The sequence below is a fragment of the Xiphophorus couchianus genome, chromosome 8 (genome assembly GCF_001444195.1).
Source record: "Xiphophorus couchianus chromosome 8, X_couchianus-1.0, whole genome shotgun sequence".
Lineage (NCBI taxonomy): Eukaryota > Metazoa > Chordata > Actinopteri > Cyprinodontiformes > Poeciliidae > Xiphophorus > Xiphophorus couchianus.
The window spans coordinates 17,421,731-17,442,551 of NC_040235.1; the positions used below are offsets into that span (position 1 = coordinate 17,421,731).

Consider the following 20,821-nt stretch of genomic DNA (forward strand, 5'->3'; position numbering starts at 1 on the left):
CAGTTATGTGATTTTGTTTTCCTTGTTATTGGTAATAGCTGTGCATGCTGTTTTCATTTTATTTTAAAATACTTTATGAGTACCAACACTATAACAAACATGGAAACTTAATCATACAGTTCACATAATAAATACAAATGCATGTCATTTTTATGTACGACATGCATATGTAAAAATGCATATGATAACTTTTTTCAAACTGTTTTACTTCTTTCTATTGTTCCTGTGGGTACAACCAATGTTGAAACATTTATGTAATATGTGATTAGACAAAAATGCATCTGCTTAGATCATGGTTACTGTGCATATAAAAACTGCTATGTTGTTTGTTGGGTTGTATGATACTAGAGTGCTAATTGGCTAGATTTAGTCGAACATTAGTCTAATGGTTTGGAGAAGAAACCAGAAGGGACCTTGTTATTCTTCAGAGACCTTTGTTTTAAACTGTCTAGCAACCTGATTTGACTTCACTTAGATGTAGAAAATTGATTTATGGCAGTTTGGTGAAAAATGTTTTATTTTAACATAATTGCTTGTTTTGGAATCAGAGTTATAAGTTATTATTTTCAAACTATTCTTTCTATTCTCATTCAACATAGCTTTGAATGCACATATCTGTATCCCTCTTTTTGTGTGAAAATCCGGTACAATCAGGTATACTGTGTAAAACCATGAACTACCAGAGGCTTTATTGCTGCAGTTTGTTACACAGCATATCGCCCAGCTTTTGGTCAGCAACATAAACTTAATTGGATTGTTTTTAACGCTGCAGTTTGTATAGCGTGTGACACAGATGAATGCTTTTTAAAAAAAAATAAAGCAGCTATCTGATATCCGACATTCAAAGGTCCCCGAGGAGCACATTTATCTACAGCTGTCTGCCTGTGGTTGGATCAAGAAGATGCATGTTAGCATCAGGTTTAAAAAGCCACACTGAGTCTGGTGGGATAAAGGAGTTAACCAGGAGGGCACTGATAGGTGCTCTCCTTTTAAAAGAGAAGGAGGAGATTTTTGGCCTATAGTATTTAACAAGATGAACGAAGGCGAGGGTTTGAATTTCAAACCGATAATGGAAGAAAGGGGGAGAGAAAAGACTGAAGCTAAAAGGCGTGGCTTAGAAGGAGTAATGAAAGCAGAAGTAGCCTGAGGTGAAAGAATTAAAAACGAAAAGGTCCCCTCTATTAAACTTTCCTAAGCTCAATTACAGTGATAAAAGACTTCTATGATGAACCATTTGAACAAAGAACATTGAAACAGAAGATCAAAGCAAAAGTACATTTTGCAGAATATTGCTTGAACTCCATAACACACTGAAAAACAGAATGTGAAGTCAGTCTGGTTTTCTTCTCCAAATGTGATCTGTATTCCCCTGTAGTGTTTCTACACTGTAGGCAGACTCCACTGAGGGCTGGCCAAAGGCTACTACCACTGCATTTTTCCCCTCACCCCTGTGAATCTGCTTTGTTGCTTCTTCTCTTGCCCTACATTGGTGTCTTGTTTGGTGTGCTGAGTATACAAAAGCACCAGAGAGGATTCTGCTAAAGTCAGCCTCACCTGCACTGGCCTCTCTATCATTAGAACTTACATCAGTAAGGCACCACTGAGGTCTACTGGGATGGTATACAAGCATGTTCTTTTCAAGAATTTGTGCAAAGGTATAAGGGTGTACTTGTATTTGTCCCCTATAATAAAATCAATACTTTTCTGTTTGAGAGTAAGCAATTCAGGAAAAAAAGTTAAGCATGAGCAAGCACATATTGGTTTTGAGCTGTGCTTTATGTCAGTTTTGATTTATAATGATAGATGTTTAAGAATTGTGTTTTTAACCACACTTTTCTCAATGTTAGGTTGCATGTTCTGTTTAGAGCTTCTACAAGTACAACATTATTAGAAACAACATTATTAGAAACTCCAAGCTTGTATTTACATAATCTTTGTTAACCGTAGGCCAATTCAGTTCAAATTAGATTAACTTAACTATTTTAGATTTTAAACAAACAATTAAAAAATAAACTACAAAATAATATCAATCCCTCTTTATTTAGGAGTTAGTGGATAGCTCAGATCAAATATTAACTTTAGCTTATATAGCTATTTGTTGTGTCCAACACAAACTGTTTACAGTGTTAGAAAAACCCAGCAGCGGCCATACCTCACTTTGTCTTGGCATACAATAAGCAATAGAAAACTCCTTTGGCAACGACTAATGGGTTTCCTGAGAGTTTGTTGTGCCCCCTCGGCTGTGCCGCACTGGATCATGAGTTTTATTGTCTACATCAAGGCAAGGCAATGCAAGACAAGTTCATTGTGCTTTGCATAATGAAAACATAAAAAAACAAGCAACAAACATTACATTTTCTCAAATGTAGAGTGACCAAATGTCCTCTTTTCCCCAGGCATGTCCATTTTTCATGTTTTGTCCGGAGCATCAGGGGTCTCTCTGTGATTGATGAAAATGTCCAGGTTTTGATCATTTTTCAGGGGACAAATAGCCATACTTAAATTGACTGGAGTTACACGCAAAATACGAGACCCTTTTTTAAGTGTTTATGAGGTCCAATAAAAATTATGCATTAACAAAATCTCTGTTCTTTAGGTAAGAATCAAACCAGTCCAACCCACCTCTTCAGTCACATAACTAGACTACAATGGTAAACAGTGTCAAATGCTGCACTGACATCCAAAGCAGCACTATGGTTCAGCCTGTATTTATATGGATGTCATTGAACACTTTGGCAAGAGCAGCCTCATAAGTGTGGTGAGCACAGACACAGGACTCAAAAACATCAAAGCAGGAAAAACACCTGATAAGAGTGATGAGTTTAGTGTTTGAATTTGATCAAACACAATTACAGGCAGAAGGTTGTTAAAGAAAAATATGGGTGAAGCTGTTGAGACAGCAGGAGGAGGTGTTTAATCTGTATACAATATCAAATAATGCCACTGGGGATGAGTTAGTCATATGATGGTAAATTCTGGTTAAAAATTCTGAATAATTGAATGTTTAACTCTTGGATGATAGCTTTTTCTGAAATCTATATATATATATATATATATATATATATATATATATATATATATTTGTAAAGTATTACAACCCACATCCAAGAAGACATATCGCATTTTTATCAAATTGTGTTTCAGAAATGGCTATAATTTTCTATCACAAGAGATGCAGGAAAACAAAGTGTCAAGAGTGACAATAATTTGGTTTGGTTGTGTTTAGCCTAGAATAACAGAACTGCACCTGCAGCAGACCATCGCCAGTCAGCTGGAGGGAGTCTACTACGTCCTCCAGTCTACTACTGGAGGAGTAGACTGGAGGTCTACTCCAGTCTACTCAACTATAGTTAAACAACTCAACTGTATATCCAACTAACCAGATGAAATTGTGTTTTTTGTTCAAAAAAGCACACCCTTTTTTGTTTTTTGCAAAGTTATCACACTGAAAATATCACACCATTCCTTGCCTACACGCAAGACATTTAATTTATTTAGGAATGACTTCTTCTTAAAAAGTTTAATTTGAGGACCAACAACCATGCCACAGATTAAACAACAACCATTAAAAATAGTTTGACCCTCACTGTCCTTCAGGACTCTAGCAGAACTTTCACATTGTCTCCATAATTCCCACATTGTAAAGTAACATATGCTACTACAGGTTCACAATAGCTTTCTATTTACAGAGGCTGATTAAATAATGCATGAGATACTTCTGTGTGTACAGTGAACAGTGTGTCTCTTCTCCCATGCAGTCAGCACACCATCAGCACTTTGATTTAAACACCAATCTGAGTGAAACACAAATCATTTCCCTGTCTGGCTCAGACATGCTTGTCAGATTTTGTTGGGCTTTCTTATGCGAAAATTGCATCTCAGCATAACAAATAGGCCCACTGTGCTAATCTGTGATTCTGTGATTATTCATAGTTCACACACTTACACTATTATGCTGTGCGTCTGACTCCGTCCGTTCTTGTCTAAAGAAAACCATTTAAGGTGGATCAAAATAAAATTTTGGCACTCAGTGTTTTTATGTAACTCCAATATGCAGAGAGGACTGTTAATGGAGTGAGGCGCCAAACTGGCACAACATTGGCAGCACTGCACTCAATTGAGAAAACAAATTATTCATGTTAAGAGACTCAGTCAGTGTATTTCCATTGGCTCTGCATTTTGATGGAAGGCAAAAATGTATCACACATTCAAGTGTTTGAAAAGAGAACAAACTGATGTGTCTTCATTCATAGACATAAAAAGGGAATTCAATCCCTTTGGGGTTTTTGGGTCTAAGAGTCAAAAGAGACATACACTTACAAAGACCCTCACACTGTTTTGGCTGTCAGACTGAACATACATATTTAAATGCTGATGTTACCTTTGCTTGTATTTCCATCATTTGATTTATATTATATGATGAGTGATTATATATTATAACGTATAATTACACTCAACATTGCCTGGATTGTGTTTGACTCTGCACAAAGCAAGCCTACGGGGAACAGTAAGAAGGTCTGCTTTACAACTGAATTTCACATTATTACACTTGTTTTAGTTCATCTCAGAAGGCAAATTATCCACATGTCCTTTGGCAAGACTTTTCTTTTTTTATATTCCAAAAAAAAAAAGATGTTGAGCTCCTCTCCCCTCCCTTAACCCCACTTTTCTACAGAACCTCTGGAGTTTTGAAAACGAGTTCTGTAATTGTCCTCACTCCCTCAGCCTTCATCTCGTGTCGACCCCTCACTCATGTATTCCCATACTCCATCTTTCTGTCACCCCAGCTCCCCTAAAGGAGGATCAAGAGAGAGGCCCCTTTCCAATTTCTCGCCGCCTCTAATAGGCACTTTTCTGTGTTACATGATCACCGGGTGTCAAGATTAAAGAATGGCTACTGCTTCCCAGGGCAGACATGGATGGGAGACAGAGAAAATAGCACTCCATAATTACTGATAAATCGAGCCCCCCCCCCTCTTTCCACTTTGTCCCTATCCACCTGGCCCTGGTGTCAATGCGAGAGGCTGAGCAAGTTAAACTGAGGAAAAGGAGTTGACCACACCAGGCACTTTTTGTACTGCTGATGTAGCAGTTAAGTTCGGGCAATTCAGGGCCAATTGAGTGACTTGGAGCTTTTATTCACCCTCTGTTTGTTCCTACTTTCAAGTGGAATATACAGTCCCAGACACAAGGAGCAGCTGTAGCCGGAGCACAAACGGCTCACAGCGCAGCAAAACTACATTCTGGTAAACTCTGTAGCAAAGACAGGGAGGCACTTTTTTCTTTCTTTGATCTCTTACAGGGTTATAACCTTTCTGAGAAAGCATAGCAAGCATCCCTGTCCACTAGGCACCACACAAGTGCAATGTAAGAGACAGTGGTGGATTAAAAAGAAAGAGAGGGGGCAGGGAAGCAGCTGGAGGGGTCTCTTCTCTCCACCAGGCAATTGTGATAGGTTGCCAAGTGGCAGTCCACTGCCATTGTTCATTAATAATCCAAACAGCCACAGTGGAAAACAACATGATGTGAATTGAGTCCAACAGAGCATGAAAGAGTCTTCTGCAGGAACATGCGTTAGTTCTGTCGCCTCACAGGAAATAATCTGAATATTTAGTTCAGTCAGTGGGTGATAATGAAACCCTGGACATTACAATCACCCACAGTCCTTCTATAGAATGCTTCATCTTATTGTGTAGATGGGCTCAATCCACCCCAACTAATGGGCCATGAGTATAAACTTTATTGTCCTGATAATGATACAGAAAAGTCATTTCTCTTGATTTATAGCAAATGAAAGTGTGTCCCGGTTTACCATTATCTGCTTAGGAGGGGGATTATTTTGTTTTACTCCACTTCATCAGGAGCAAATGAGTACTAACAATTTCCAGAAAGTATCACGGTGGTGGGGCCATTAATGGCTATTTTATCCAGACTCCCTGGTTCAACAAATTTAATGTGCCGTCTAAGGCCAGGTAGATGTAGGCCCTCTATATCATAGAGAACAGATCAATTAATATTTTGTAGTGGCCTTTTTCAGATCACACCAAAATCAGCTAAGTCCACACTTACAAAATAAACTAACAAAATAATTCAGATTGTATGCCTAACCAAATAGCAACATCTGCAATTGAAATTAGGTACACATACTAAGTGACACTGTATTTGAGAAAAAAAAAAAGAATCAACTCCATCTACTCTGTTTTACTGTTTGCTTGCTGGATGGCCCTAAATTGCTTAGGAGCATAAATTGATAAATTGTTGCCTGGTTAAAATGTAGCTACATTAATATAAAAGTACAGCTGGATTGTAAATTTTTGCCTTGCTCTAACCTTCTTCATTACTATTGATTTTAAGCCATATAAAAATAAATTGTGTTGTAGATCTGAAATATATAATAGTAAAAAAAAAAAAAAAACTGCAGCTTTCCTCCAACATAAATCTTTGACTGCATAGTGTTAAGAAGTGTTCTTGTTCATAGAACATATAGATGGAAAAGTTGAAACATAAATAAAAGCAAGAATTCTCATTTTTAGCACTGCAAATGTGAAACATCTCCTATTGTTTATTTTTATACGTTTGTCTTTTGCTTTAAGCACTTCTTCTTATACCCAGACCTTTGAAGATTGTTCTGACAGTTGATCTAACCTTTTTTTTCCTCCAAACTGTCCCTGCTGTTTAGGATTGATCTTAAATTACTAAGACAGCCAGTCCTCTCAGTAGACAAAAATAATATCTGTGCCAAATTCCTGAAAATGAAATTGACATTTTTCAAGGAGAATGCCCTCTACTGCATTTCTAAACTGCAATGGATCTGGATTTATAAAGAAATGAAAGCAAGTGTTGATTTCATTGATATTACATTTGAGTTATCATAATGAGCACAAAAAAGACAACAGGTTAATGTGTGCCTTTCTGATCTCAGTTTAGTTGGTTTCTTGCAATTAAAACCTGCTTTCTTAGTTCACTTGCAATGTCAGCAGACAATGCAAGTGTAAATGAGTAGGGATAATTTTTAATATCCAACTTTTTAATGCTTTTACTTAGATAATACGTATGTGTTAATTGAAATGCTTTCAAATACATTTTGCCACAATCAGAAAACAATGAGTTGAGGAGATTGGAAACATAAGGCAAGAGCCAGGGGTATGACTTGAAACTCAGATCCTCAGTTGGAATCAAATGAGGAAATGATATGACTCTGTTCCAAGCACAACCATTAGCTATAGACTGTACTTCAGCCTATCTTCACATTTGTCACCTGCTACTTTCATAGTCATTAAAGAGCATTAGATCAGCTCAGATGTACTGTTCCGCAAAGGGACTGTTGCTTTGAGCATGCATTTTCTGACTCTTGTTCAAAGTGCAGTTTAAAAAACTTCAAGCCATCTACACTGGAAGCTGCTCTGCAAAATAGTTGCCTCTGGGTAGTCCCTTGTTTGTACATTTCAAAATGTGCACTACAAATGATAGACTATGGTTTGCATACAGTGCAATTTATTTGTGTCTAAATCATAAACACAGAACATAAAGATCACTAAAACGGAAGGCAATGAAAGCAGTATTTTATGTTTGAGATGATGTTTTATTCATTCACATTTTTTATATATATATTCTTCATCCCGAGGCTGAACTAGTTTACATTCAGCAAGAACTTGAAGAATGTTACAATCTGTGAGATTAACTTATCTTTAAAACTCAAGTAGCCCTAGAAATGTAGCTACATTCAAAGAAGTAAAAAAGTTAAATATTAAAGTGCTTTTTCTTTTTTTATTTAAAAGTGTACAATGTTGTTGGACTTACAAGTAGACATGAAGCTGATCAAATAAAGAAAGAGAATGAAAGAAAGTTGAAGGTATATGACTACATAGCAAAAGCTCTGAAAGTCCTAAAGGCTTCGAATGCAATGCCCAGCGATCACAGGTATAAAGAAATCTCTGGTCAATCAATGTTTCTCAAGCTACATATGACAGGATGTGGCGCTTAAGTAGACAAACTCACATACAAGGAATGCTAATGGGCTCCTGGTTCACCCACTGGGAAATGCCGGACCGGCATTAGTGAACATGAGGCATCTATGTTTAGAATGCTAATTAATATACATGTCTGCTGTTGTGGCAGATTTTCAGCCTGAGCCATTTAAAATATGCTCTATGTGCAAGAGACACACACGGATATAGACACAGCCAAGGTCAGGTACATAAAAACGGGGGAAAAAAAATCTATAGGTGGGTACTTTTGTGAAAGTGCTGTGTCAGGTCATTTCATGTGCTACTTTTGGAGTCACAAGCGCAACGCCTTTAACAGCACCAAAGCTGTTGAGGTATAAGTATGCAGTACTAATCAGGCACATTTCCCACAAATTATGCCCCATTTTGCTTAGCTGGTTAGATCTGTGGCAGAAGACACTGCTGCTCTGAGAAAGCATTTCTTTAACAGATCAGGAAAAGAAACAAAACAATTGTTTCTGCATTGAAACATCCAAACCATCACCCGCCATTTACTTTTATTCACATAGACAATAACAAATTATTAATATAAGGTTAAATATTAAAATACATTTTACTCATTCATTGCTTTGAAGTTCTTCTTCTCTTAGCTTGTCAGTTATATTTATCACTAACTTTTCATTTTCCAAGACATTTAGCCAAAGAAATGAAAAAGCTGCTTCTTCCTTACTGTTTTTTGTTTTTTTTTGTACTACACTTCATCTTCAACTTGTGCAGATTTAGGGTCTTATCTCTGGGATTACTGAAGACTTTGAAAAAGGAATCAGCTTTCCTTCGTGTAAATAACTCTCCTGTTGACATGGTTATGTAAGGCTACAAATGTTATAAATGCCAGAATTACAAGAAAAGATAGCTTGAACAGCACAACATTCCCAGTAATGTTTTATAAGTACTGAGCAATAAAGAAAAAAAACTAACACAAAACATTACTAGAGCTGCTGTAATTGAACTTAAAATGTTTCTGAATCAGAGTAGTATTTTTAACAGTTTTTGATCTAGATTATAACTGACGCTGAAGAACAGACGATAATATATAGCATGTTTTGAAGGAGAAACTATCTGGCCAGTTGTTAAGGAGACAGAAAGATGACCAACCTGACAAAGCGAGGATGCTTAAAAATGCCAGAAAAATGGAGAGCGGGCAGTGAAGCAGTAGCTTTGTCCTGGTCTGCAGAAAAAAAAATCTACACTTTCTTTTTTTTCACTGCTAATGTTTGTCCCTTTTGTAACTGTATGGGTAACTTGTACCTGAGAGCACACAAGCAACATGTACACCCACAGACTGACTTAAAGATTTAGCTGGACGTTCTGGCATTGCTATAAATTAACGCCTATAAATAAATTTACATCTACACTCATCCAAAATGATCTAAAAAGCCAAGGAAAACATTTTGGGGGGATGAATGTGTCCTTGCCACCACATTGAAGCTTCTTCTGAAATCTGCAATATTATTTCGACTCCAGTTTGAATCTGATCAGTCGTTTGCAGCTTTGCCGATTGCTACTGCCCTAAACAGCAATATAGGTCACTAATGTTGGGAGCCCCTGGCATCGACCAACAGTCCTCTGAGTCACCCGCATCACATCGGCCATGAGTCAGTTTATGCCTCCAAACTTGCTAAAAAATAACTTCTAAGCTGCTTAATATTTCAAAATTGGAGCATACTGTATGTGATAAAAATAGCCCACTTCACATTTTCATCCAAGCGGCATATAATAAATCCCAGATGATCTGAAATACTACAGAAAAAGTGGCTTCATTATTAAGAAATAATTAGGGGCACCAAATATGTTCCAGTAGCAAGTACTCCACACTTCTTAGTCATCATAGGGAAACCTGGAAAGAGTAATACTTTCTCTGCAAGAGTCCTAATTAAACATTTTCAGCCAGATTATCTTCCCATGATTTTTCACATTTTAAAGATGCCAATTTCTGTAAAGACTGTTAAGTGAAAATAAAAAAAATAATTAAAAAAAAACTCTTCTTGACTTGTAAAAATGAGAGGAAAATTTGCCAATTTTACTAATGAGTTGATTATGACCCCACTCCATGTTATACTGGAGTCTTAACAACTTTGTTGGATCAATACATTTACGGAGGGGAAATTAGTTGTTCTGTAGGACTTATAAATTTCTGTATTTTCTTTGTATGAGTTCACTGTCTGTGACATTTTAAAGAAAGTATTACTTGTTTACCTGACAGCTAGAAAATCAAGACAAGTTCAGATTGTCTCTACTGAATATTAGAAAGTGAAAATTAACTTTTGACATGCTGTTCTATTATGTAAATAAAAACTTAAAAATATGCATTACTCGTTTAAATTATTTCATCGTCTTCTTAAAATATCTGTCACATTTAATGTCAGAAGCCTTTGAGGTTTAATTAAAAATAATTTTCAATCTAAAGCTGCTACGGGTGTCAGTTTTCACTGAAGAAAATGCTTTTATATTAAAATTTAGCATTTCCATTTCCCAAATTTTCCTTAAGTGTCCAGTCAAATAATTTGTATTACTAGTCATAGATTCAGTCTTGAGTTTGTTGCTAAACAAATGCAGCTTATGCCGCTTTTTAATGTGTTTTTTTTTTTGTTAGTTTGGTTTTTTTCTAGTTACATCTGGAATCAGTGACTTTCACAGAGAAGAGGGAAACTGAGACTGCTGGTAATTCTCTCTGCCTCATTACCATAGACCCTCTCTCACATTATAAAGTCCAGTCAACTGATACATTGTTAATATTAGGATAATAATAAATGCACCTTTAGCAACATCCTAATTATGTACTTGTCAAATATTAATATATTGCTAGAGAGCTCTTAAAAAAATACAAAGATAACATTTTTGTTGGCACAGTTTTGTTGAAACATGCAGGTTACACACATCAAGGAAAAAGCTTTAAACAAGTATTAAATATACTTATTCTGTACTAGAAAGAAAATCTGACTTTAAAAACGTTAAATATCAAAGTTGAACTTCACTGACAATAGTGAAGAGATTTCTTTTTTTGTACACAGTATGTCAAAAGCAATTTGTATAAGAGTAGATAAACATTTTTATTGCTTTAGTAAGCACGAGAACCAAAGAAGAGAAAAACAAGATACAGTCCTGTCTATAATTGTCCACCAGGGCAAAGCCCAGAACATCAAGACATCATACTCCCTGTTGTAAAGCGAGGTGAAATTATTCCAATAAGTGCATAACTAGTGCTGTCACTAAGCCAGCAAAACCAAGGAGGTGTCAGGCAAGATAAATGACTGTAGTTACTTCTGTGTTGTGAGCGTTATCATATTTGAGCACTAATGACTTGAGTTTCCTGGCAGTACATAATAGGTCCGGGAGGCAGAGGCTCAGTTTAGTGTCAGTTTTCAGTCCAGTGTCTCCATACCTGGCAAGTATCAAGAGTTGGGTAAAGATATGTGAGCGTGTTTCCCTAATGTAAGTCTCCCAAAAGCACAAAGGATTCAAATACAAGAAAGACCTTGTGAGTTTTTTTTTTTTTTTAAATAAATCACCCACTGATACATTCTTAGCAAAGTAATCATGCTGGAGCAGTCAACCTTCTGTGTGAAGCACAGGTGTGCACAAATCTTAAGAAGGCATACTTACCAACGACTACCTTAGCATATTTTATTGCATTTTCTTCTGACTTTTCAGTACTTCTTTTCTGTCAGACTTTTAGACATAACAATTTAAATATATTGTCTAAAAATGAACATGCATGCCAGTCAGAATAAGGAGATTTGTTTAGCTCCGACTGCTTGGATTGGTTCATTCACAAATATTCAAACTGAAAGCAGCTGGTGTAAATGAAAAATAGGACATGGTGAAGAACTAGAGATATTAAATTTTCAAGCTGCTGATATTATACAGTTATAATTGTTGTGATTTTTGAGTCTGTTTTAAGTATGCATGAAGCTTCACACATACTTTGGCTTTGCAAAGCACTTAATTGGCTTATTCCTTAATAACAAAACCATGGCTGGCTTTTAAAAAATGAATATTACTTCACAGTTCTATTCAAATGAGGATTTTCTTTGGGACCTGCAACAAAAAATAAACCACAGACTTTCCTTGAAATTTGCCAAATTATCCTTAACATGGGTAAAATCTTGTATTGACCAAACATTTAATTATTCACTTGTACTCATTTTATAAAGGCTTTAATTAAGAGCCTTGAGATAAGAACATTTTTTATTAACAATACAAAGCACTGTTTGACCCATGTGGTCTCATACAGCTGTCAGCTGTAGCACAGGTGAAATGGTATCCAAAGGAGGTCAACTAAATCAGTTGCCTTTCTAAAATATTATGGACATGCCGCTATTAGAGAGTTTATGTCAGGTGTCATAGTTTGTTTCTAATAAAAAACAGATATCTTTACAAAACTCTTGGGGAGTAGCCTGCTGGCCGCCACAGCTGCATCCGGCACCCAATGAAAAACAACGACGCACCAACACAAGAATACTAATATAGACGGAGAGACACAGAAAGAGGTCGACATTGGTGCTAGACATGTCTTGTTACCAAACTATTTTAAAGTTTGTTTACGCTGTTGTTGTTTGAAAAAAAAATTGAAGATTGAAAAGACAGCATGTGCAGAATATTTACCATGACTTTCAAAGGAATAAAACCTCCTTGAACTTTTACATACTTTACCATTACATAAGCACAAATATCAGTGAATATTGGGGAAAATCTCTATGATACATTAATACATAGTACTGCATGTTTGTTAAATGGGACAAAAACGGTACACACTTTATTTATTTTATATTACAAGTAAACATTTTGAAAGCATAGAGTATATTTGTAACAAGCCATAGACATTACAGTTTTAAACTCCCCTTAGCAACAACAGCAGCAAGTAAGACTAAATTGTAGAGCCTCTGTATACAACAGTTTTCAAGTCTACAGATTCTTAAGTCGAACTTAAGTCTGAACTTTGATGAGGTCAGAACAAATTTATTCTACCCAGGTTTCCTGATGCTGCCACCACAGTGTTTTGTGGTGCTTTTGTTGGAATGTGTAATTCAGGTTGTTCTATGTAAATTCTCTGACACTCTTTAGCATTTTGTATGTAGCCCAAACAGCTCAATGGGTTGTTGGGGCATGACATATTGTTCCAAATGTCTGTTTGGTTCCTACATGACTTGTGGCAAAATGTAATCATTGCTGTTGGGTTTCTTTAAACAATTACCTTCTAATTCCCACAATTCCATAAAAGGCCTAATTTGAAACATGACTCATATTTGTCCTATCAACAGATTATCTCACATGAGCTGTGAGTCTGTGCAGCTCTTGCACTTATACTGAGATTAAATTGAGTCTATGTGGAGTTACAAATAAGGTAACTTTACAAAGTAATTGACTACACTGGATTTAACTTTCAGGTATCAGAGAAAAGGCATCAGAAAATACATTTGTGCCACTCTTTTCAGAATTATATTTGTAAAACATTTAAAACCATGTGTCGTTTTCCTCCCACGTGATGACCACAAGTTACCATGTCTGAGTCTCCAATCACAATCATTGCATGAGAAAAACTGTGGAGAAGATTTTAGTTGTACGATACTTTTGCAATACACTGTAGGTAAAATTCTGCTGTAGTGTAGTTATTTTTCACAGCAACATGGTTTGAAAACATTTTCTCTGTGAAAGAATTTGAAAGAACTACTGCTGCTACATGCTCTCATCTCAGCCTCTGGAAGCATGATCAACATGGGGTCATCTAAAGCCATGACACAAATATAGCTTTAAGCTACTGCTGGCATTTTCATTTTGGAAATGTGATTTAGACAGCTTTCCTTTTGGGAGTGATTACACGTTGCCAGCATTTTACCATTGGAAAGGCCACCAAATTGAATGAAGCATGCTGGATAAGACAGCTTTTCTTCTGAAATTTCAGCTGCCAGAAGGTTTTGGTTTAGTTATTTATTTTTATGTATTTTGCACTGCATATGTGGAAAAGAGGGCAGGACAAGAGAAAATTGACCTGCACTCACAAATATAATTTCAAACACTGGCTTAACATTTTTAGTTAAACTCAAACAAATGCCCCCTGCTTTAAAGTTGCATTTTAGGTCACACTTGCCCATATTAATGCAGCTCTCCTAAGAGGAAAATGTCAGATAGAAATTGCAGCAATTGCAGATAAAGCTTCCGGGCTTATTTCAAACAAAAGCTGGTTCTCTAATTTCATAGAGTTGCTATCAGTATCATTCAGAGTTATCTTGCCCCTGGCCACATAATGACAGACGGTGTAAAAGAGCAGGAGCTCCCCTCGCAGTTAGCGGGCGGAACAGCAATCAGAGCAAGTTGATGGAACGGCAACTTTGCCTCACCGATGACAGGCTCACACGCACAAGGCAACAACAACAAATTCGTGTACGTGCTCTAAAGCTCGGGACAGGCCAGAACTGACAAAGAGGCAGAGATTTTACTTAATTTCAAGCTTTAAACACCAAATAAGATGGAGGTTGCAGATTAATAATAATGACAACATGACTCCCATTGATTTTTTTATACACAAGATGTTAGCCTTAGGTGATGGAGAGCGCAGTTTCTTGAGTGAAGTGATCAGCAAAAGCCACTATAGAGTGCATTCGGGATATGATTGCACAGAAACGGTGTTGCCGACTGCTCAGTGATCCGCAGGCCCGATCAAACACCTCCATTCACAATGTTACCTTTGTAATTTTTGTCTACTGAAGCGGCATTACATGCAAGCCTTAAATATGAGATCCCTGTTCCATGCCCTTTTATAACGGCGATTTCACAGCATCAGCTCCACGAGATGCTGCCCCGCAACATCGCAGTGGAGAGCGCACGTAATTTGTAAGACAAACTCATTTGCATAAGCTTCGGAGATGAGCGCTTTATAAGAGTGTGAGACTTGTCTACGTTTTATTATTTACCCGATGGATATTCGTCGACATTCTGCCCGGGCGGAGCTTGGCAGGACTTGTAGGGCGAATATTTAAAGGTAGCTTCACCAAGAGGGAGACAGAAAAAAAAAAAAGAGAAAAGAAAATTTCCTCCATCCTGTAAAAGGACACCACCGACCACCCCAGTAACATGCTGACCACGCAACATCGCCATAATTGTGCCACAGTGTAGCCCTGCCTACCCAACCACAACCTCGTGGTCAGACGATGTGCAGAAAATATATGTATAAAAATGACGCCGTCGTGTTATGTGAGAGGTCCAAGTCGGAAGAACCGCACTTACCTAAAACTGACTCTCCCCTCTTTGCTGTATTTGTGCTCCAAGATTTCTTAGTTCTCTAGCCAACAACTTCTGCTGGAGCATATGTATCCAGGGCTCATGCTGGTGGCTCACTCGGTGATGTTGGATTGCGGATGATTTGGCAATCCTTCTCATGCTCAAGAGGAAAAAATCCGTCGTTTCTGCGTGGTCTCTGGCATTGGCGCGCTGAATGTATAAAAGTGCTGAAGTCCGTCGGGAGGGCAAGGGGGGAAAAGGGAGCTAGAGTAGTGATATTTATGTCGACGTGTTTGAAACTGTTCTGTTCTCTCTTTTTTTTTTCTCACCGTAGGAGCCGTTTGCGGGCGGAGAGGTGTGGGATGGATATCTAGAGAGGGAGGCTGGGATTCACAGACTGAGGGCGAGAAAGGGGAGGTACAAAGAAGCCAGTATGGTATTGTAGAGGACGGTCATGGCAGACAGTAAGGGGTGGGTCCGGACTCTGTTAGACAGAGGGGCAATGGTTCTGAAGGTTGATGCGTCGTGACTTGTTTTGAGAAAATAGTAAACATTACTAAATAACACGTAATAGATAGTTTAGTCATTTAAAAAATAAAACAATTGTGTGACATTAAAGCTTATGAAACTTAGGAAATTGTCAGTAAATCTGAGGCTTAAATAAAGTAAAAAGTGATCAATCTCTAAAAGAAAAACTCTCAGTACACATAAAAGAAAAAGATAGTCACTAAATATAGTTTCAAAATGTAATTTCTATACTTACAAATACTGTTAAAATTGAGATTTTAGGACATTTCTCAAAAACAAGCAAAAGCGTAGCTGTCCGTGGTGCTGAAATAATCTGTCATTGACATTAAGCTGCTGTGCGCGATTTCAGGACTCCGACTGACATTGAGCTGTCCATTGTGCTGAATTTTCAGTCTGAGATGTTTTTCAGATCCAGCTATATACACACAGTGACCACAGTGTTGGAATCTACTTACCCTGTATGACGTCAATGGTGATATTTAGGTCTATACACCAAAAAGTTTTAACAGCTGAATAAGTGGTTATCTCGTTTCCATGGCACTTTCATGAAGATTGTGGTAGTAACACTGCATAATGTAAAAAATGAAATAAAATTAAAAAAGGAAGAGGCATTAATAATTTTGCAAAACACTATGATTATGAATCAACATAATTATCACTCTGTCTGAATTTCACCAAAATGTTTGATGTAAAATCAATTCAAGTGTAATATTTTGTCATCAATCCACCCTGAAAAAAAGTACAGTTTAAAAGAGACCATATCATTTTAACAAAGCATATCCCACATAAATAACATAATATGGAAATGTAATATATGTAAACTCCCTCTCCAAGCAGAAGAAACCACCACAAAAGTTACAGACACTAATTCCAAGGTAATCGGAAGTTTGATATATGACTTGTGTCCCTCTGTTTTGGCGATTAGTTTGTGTGCATGTGTGTGTATGTATTAAATAACTAATATCAACCATTATATTGGTTATTTCCAGTATTTAGAGGCAAAACCTAATTATTTATGCAGAAGAAGCCACTTTTACATCATAAATCGATTTTGACATTGTAGCATTCATTCCCAGACAGATTTGCAACTCACTAGCTGTTCAATGGTCCACATGCAGTCAAGTGCTTGACACATCTAGACATACCGATGGCCGGAGAGCATGTTGTGAGCAATATTCCATAGAACTCAATGAGGCTAAATGGATAAATGGTGCCATTACAGTCATTTGCCTGAAAGTGGTGGTGACACGTAGCAAGTTTCTTTTGAAGCCAAGGAAATTAAACATCACAGGGATCACTGAATTTGCTGCATTTAATAATTCTATTAGTTGTAACTTTTACTATGAAATCATCCTTTTCTTTCATTGAAATACTGTTCATGTGGATTTTTTTCTTTCATGACACATTATTATTATTCAAATAAAGTAATGCAAATCAGAAAATACAGCTTATTTTTGTGTTTCTGTTGCTGGTACAGCAGCTTAAAGGGTATAAATTTAGTGATATGTAGGTGTTTTGGTCAAGATGACCATGGTGACTCATGGGTGATACTGTTTCACTAGGCATATATTAATAAGAGTAGGCTACTTTATATACTCATATCCTTGAGTGACAATTGTGTGTTGGAGGACGCATGATCCACAGATTTCTCTGGTCTAAAATGTTTTATGTTTTAAAGTTTTAGGAGTGGAAAAAAGTAACAAGCTCTCTATCCCCTGTTTTCTCGTCACCAACTATAATTGAATCACTATGTATTTTTCTGTAGTAGAGAGAAATACTCTCAATCTTCGATGCAACAACTCATTGCATTCTCTTGTTTTGTAGTTCTGGCTGCAAAAGTTGCAGCAAAACGCTGCTTCACTTTTGCACTCTGATAACCCAACCATTAATTGCAAAATTTTAGTGATTCGAATTGCTAAAATTAGTTTATGTTAATAATATTCTTTTTTTTTTAAATGTATTCAATTTTATTTTTGTAAACAGGAAACCTGAAGCTTTAAGATGGAAAACCACCTATTTAATCTAAATAGCCTGACTTTTAAGAAAACCAAACACCTTCTGCACAGCTACCAACCACATATTATGGGCTCAAGATCTTTCATTCTTTTTGTTTGTGCTTCCTCCTTGTTCGTGATGAAGCATAACCTGTAGGCAAACACACTTCTTGGACATTCGGCAAGGTGGGAGCTGACGACAAAATGAGCTGTTGTCTTGTTCTGACTCGACAGTGCTATCAGACTAATAAATTCGAGGACCGCTTGCCTCAGGCTGTGCCAGCAGACCAGAATCCCTGATATATATGAGACCCTTTTTGGTGAAGTTGTAAAAAGGCTTATATCAAACTGTAAGTAAAAATTAAGGCCTGTTTTCAACTATATTTTCTCATATCAGGCTGGCATTTGTAATATCAATTTATTTCTTTCTATTTCTTCTTGATTGGTGTAGTGAATTTAATTTCCTTTTTAATGATGAATTGGTGATGTGGTATTACTCACATTCTCTTTATATTATTTATTTTACCTGTTCTCTAAAATACAGACCTCAAGTCAATATTGTTTGGAAGTTATAGTAAAAATTCAAATTCTCAATGTATGCATTTAATGATTTTGTAATTTTTTAAACAATCTTAAAGTCAAATGTCTTGACTAGTGTTTTTTGTGAATTTTAAATGAATAAAGTTAAATACTCTTATCTCATGTTTTTCTATATGGTAAGTCTGGGGATTTAATAGAATGCTATACAGATACAAATATTAAATAAAGAATATATATTGAACATTCAATTACATAGCTTGAATGTAATGCAAGTGTTGAATTACTTAACATTTTTATTTTGCTTTGATAGGATGAATCTTTATTAAATGCTATGTGATGGGACTTTACCTAAATGACTTTTATGATCCATAAAAGTGGGTCATAGTTGTGATCTATTCCTTTATTCAAATGTTCTAAGATAGTAAGAATCACAACAATTTCCTTGATTAAAATTTCAAAAGAAGTGAAATAAATGACAATATTTAAATACAATATTTAAATATTATATTTCAATCAAATTGAATAATGTACAGTTGATCTGAACTATTCAATTGCCTCTCTAACTATATATTTAGAACTGTTATCTAGTCTGGAAGCAAACGTCTGCTTTTTACTCCAGTCCTGCATTTTGTTCCATCCATTATTCTATCATATCTTAACAACTTTCCTTTCTTACATCTGAAAAGTAAACTACCGTAATACTATAATACTTTATTGTTGGTAATGCTTCCATGCATACTTGACCTACAGTATGTTCAAGTCATTGTATGAGCATTAGGACAATCAGTCTGGAACATAAGATATACATTGTATGGTACTCTAAAACCATTCAATTGTCTTGGACTTATGTCTTTCATTGTTAATTATGTAATGTTAGAAATATAATGGTGAAACTGTTGCAGCCTCTAACACTGTATGTTAACTGAAATATACATAGAAGGTTAAATACAATAACTACTAAAAACATGTAAAAAGTTTCTAAACTTATATGTGGACAAAACTGTTACAAAAAAATTATCTCAGACCAGCTGTCACCTTATTTTGCAGGATTTAAAGCTACTAAGTGTTGAATTACTTGAGGGTAAAATAAGGGATGTTGGTTAAAGACAGTCAAGCCATCATAGCCAGTAAATGACTGAACAAGCCAGCAATCCTGTCATTACAGAGATCGATAAGGCAGAACCCCCAGGAACAAACTATGTTCACACCCACGAGGGTGACGTCATGACCAGTGCTTGGAAGGTGAATGTCTGAAGCAAGGTGGTTAGATGAAAAATGGACAAAGCACCTCTGCCCAGCATGTCAAATTAGGAGTTACCATCAAAGCATTCATCTTCCACATTTGACAGGATCATACTCTTGGGAAGAGCTGCTGCAAGTAAATACATTTAATACTTACCAGAAAGACACTTTGATCAGCATGCTGTAAGTCAACTCTGTGCCACTTGAATGGCATAGGAAGAAAGCTCATTTGTTGAATTATTATTTTCTTGTCTTCAGCACTCACAAGAAGGATGAGGTCTGATGGGATGTAGAGCGAAGGTTTTGCGACAAACCTGTGCAATGTGATTCCACAAAATGCTGACACCACTGTCCTCTCACCAGTCAGTGCTAACAGTGGGTGGGTAAAAAGAAGAGCAATGACTTCTGGAGGCCTGACATGTTGGTGTGCAATACCATTTGGCAAAATTCACCTTCAAGCTGTATGCCCCAGGATTCAGGACTAAAGACGACTCTAATGTCTGTGTCAGCAGTGTGGGTGGTGACAGTGACAGTGAAGGAGCCTCTAACTGAGTGGATAATTTAATTTGGAATGCTCTTTCCATTTCTTTTGGAAAATCGGGCTATCTGAGAAAAAAGTTTCTCTCTGTCCTTTTTTGGGATGTTTGCTTAGTTTGCCTTATGGTGACTGACCATCTTCAGTTCCTAACTCACAAACAAAATGTAGGACCTTCAGGTTAGCAAGGGAAAATGTACTGAATCCCCAACAGATAAGCTCTGCATGTCACAAAATATTTTTTGTAACATTAAGATCCAGTTTAAACATGAAGTGTACATACACAAAATAATAATAAAAAAAAACATACTTACATCAGTTTCCCTCACAGTTTGAACTTAAATCAGACCAGATTTATTTTGTTTTGGGTCAGCTAGATTTACCAATTTTTCTACTGGCTAATTACCACAACAACGAGGGAAATAGGTAAGAAATGTCTTTATTTGTTTTCAAAATCCAAGGTTTATATACAGAATGATTATAATCTCTTTAAGCAAGTACAGAAAGCCAAGATGAAACTGTAATGCTTTAGAAAAGTCTTAAGTGATTAATCTGGGTTGATTGGAGGCACACCTCTGGGTATATTTTACAGTCACACCTTGAATACACTGTCTTCTTGCTTGACTGTCCAGACCAGAAAAGTCAAAAGATGTCTGCTAAGGTATCAAAAAGATAAGCCAATTCTGGTTAATCCTTGGGAATAATTTCCAGGTGCTTGAAGGTACCATGTCCATCTGTTCAAGCACAATACACAGGGA

The 20,821-nt window shown here is 36.6% G+C and overlaps 1 protein-coding gene across 1 annotated transcript in view; it reads right to left on the minus strand.

Moving 5' to 3' along the window:
* brinp1 (bone morphogenetic protein/retinoic acid inducible neural-specific 1) overlaps nt 1-15,608 on the minus strand; it is a 121,132-nt gene extending 105,524 nt beyond the window's left edge. The window contains exon 1 of the mRNA XM_028026237.1: nt 15,231-15,608. The gene's annotated coding sequence lies outside the window, so the exon portion shown is untranslated. The remainder of the gene's footprint in view (nt 1-15,230) is intronic.
* Between the last annotated feature and the right edge of the window lie 5,213 nt (nt 15,609-20,821).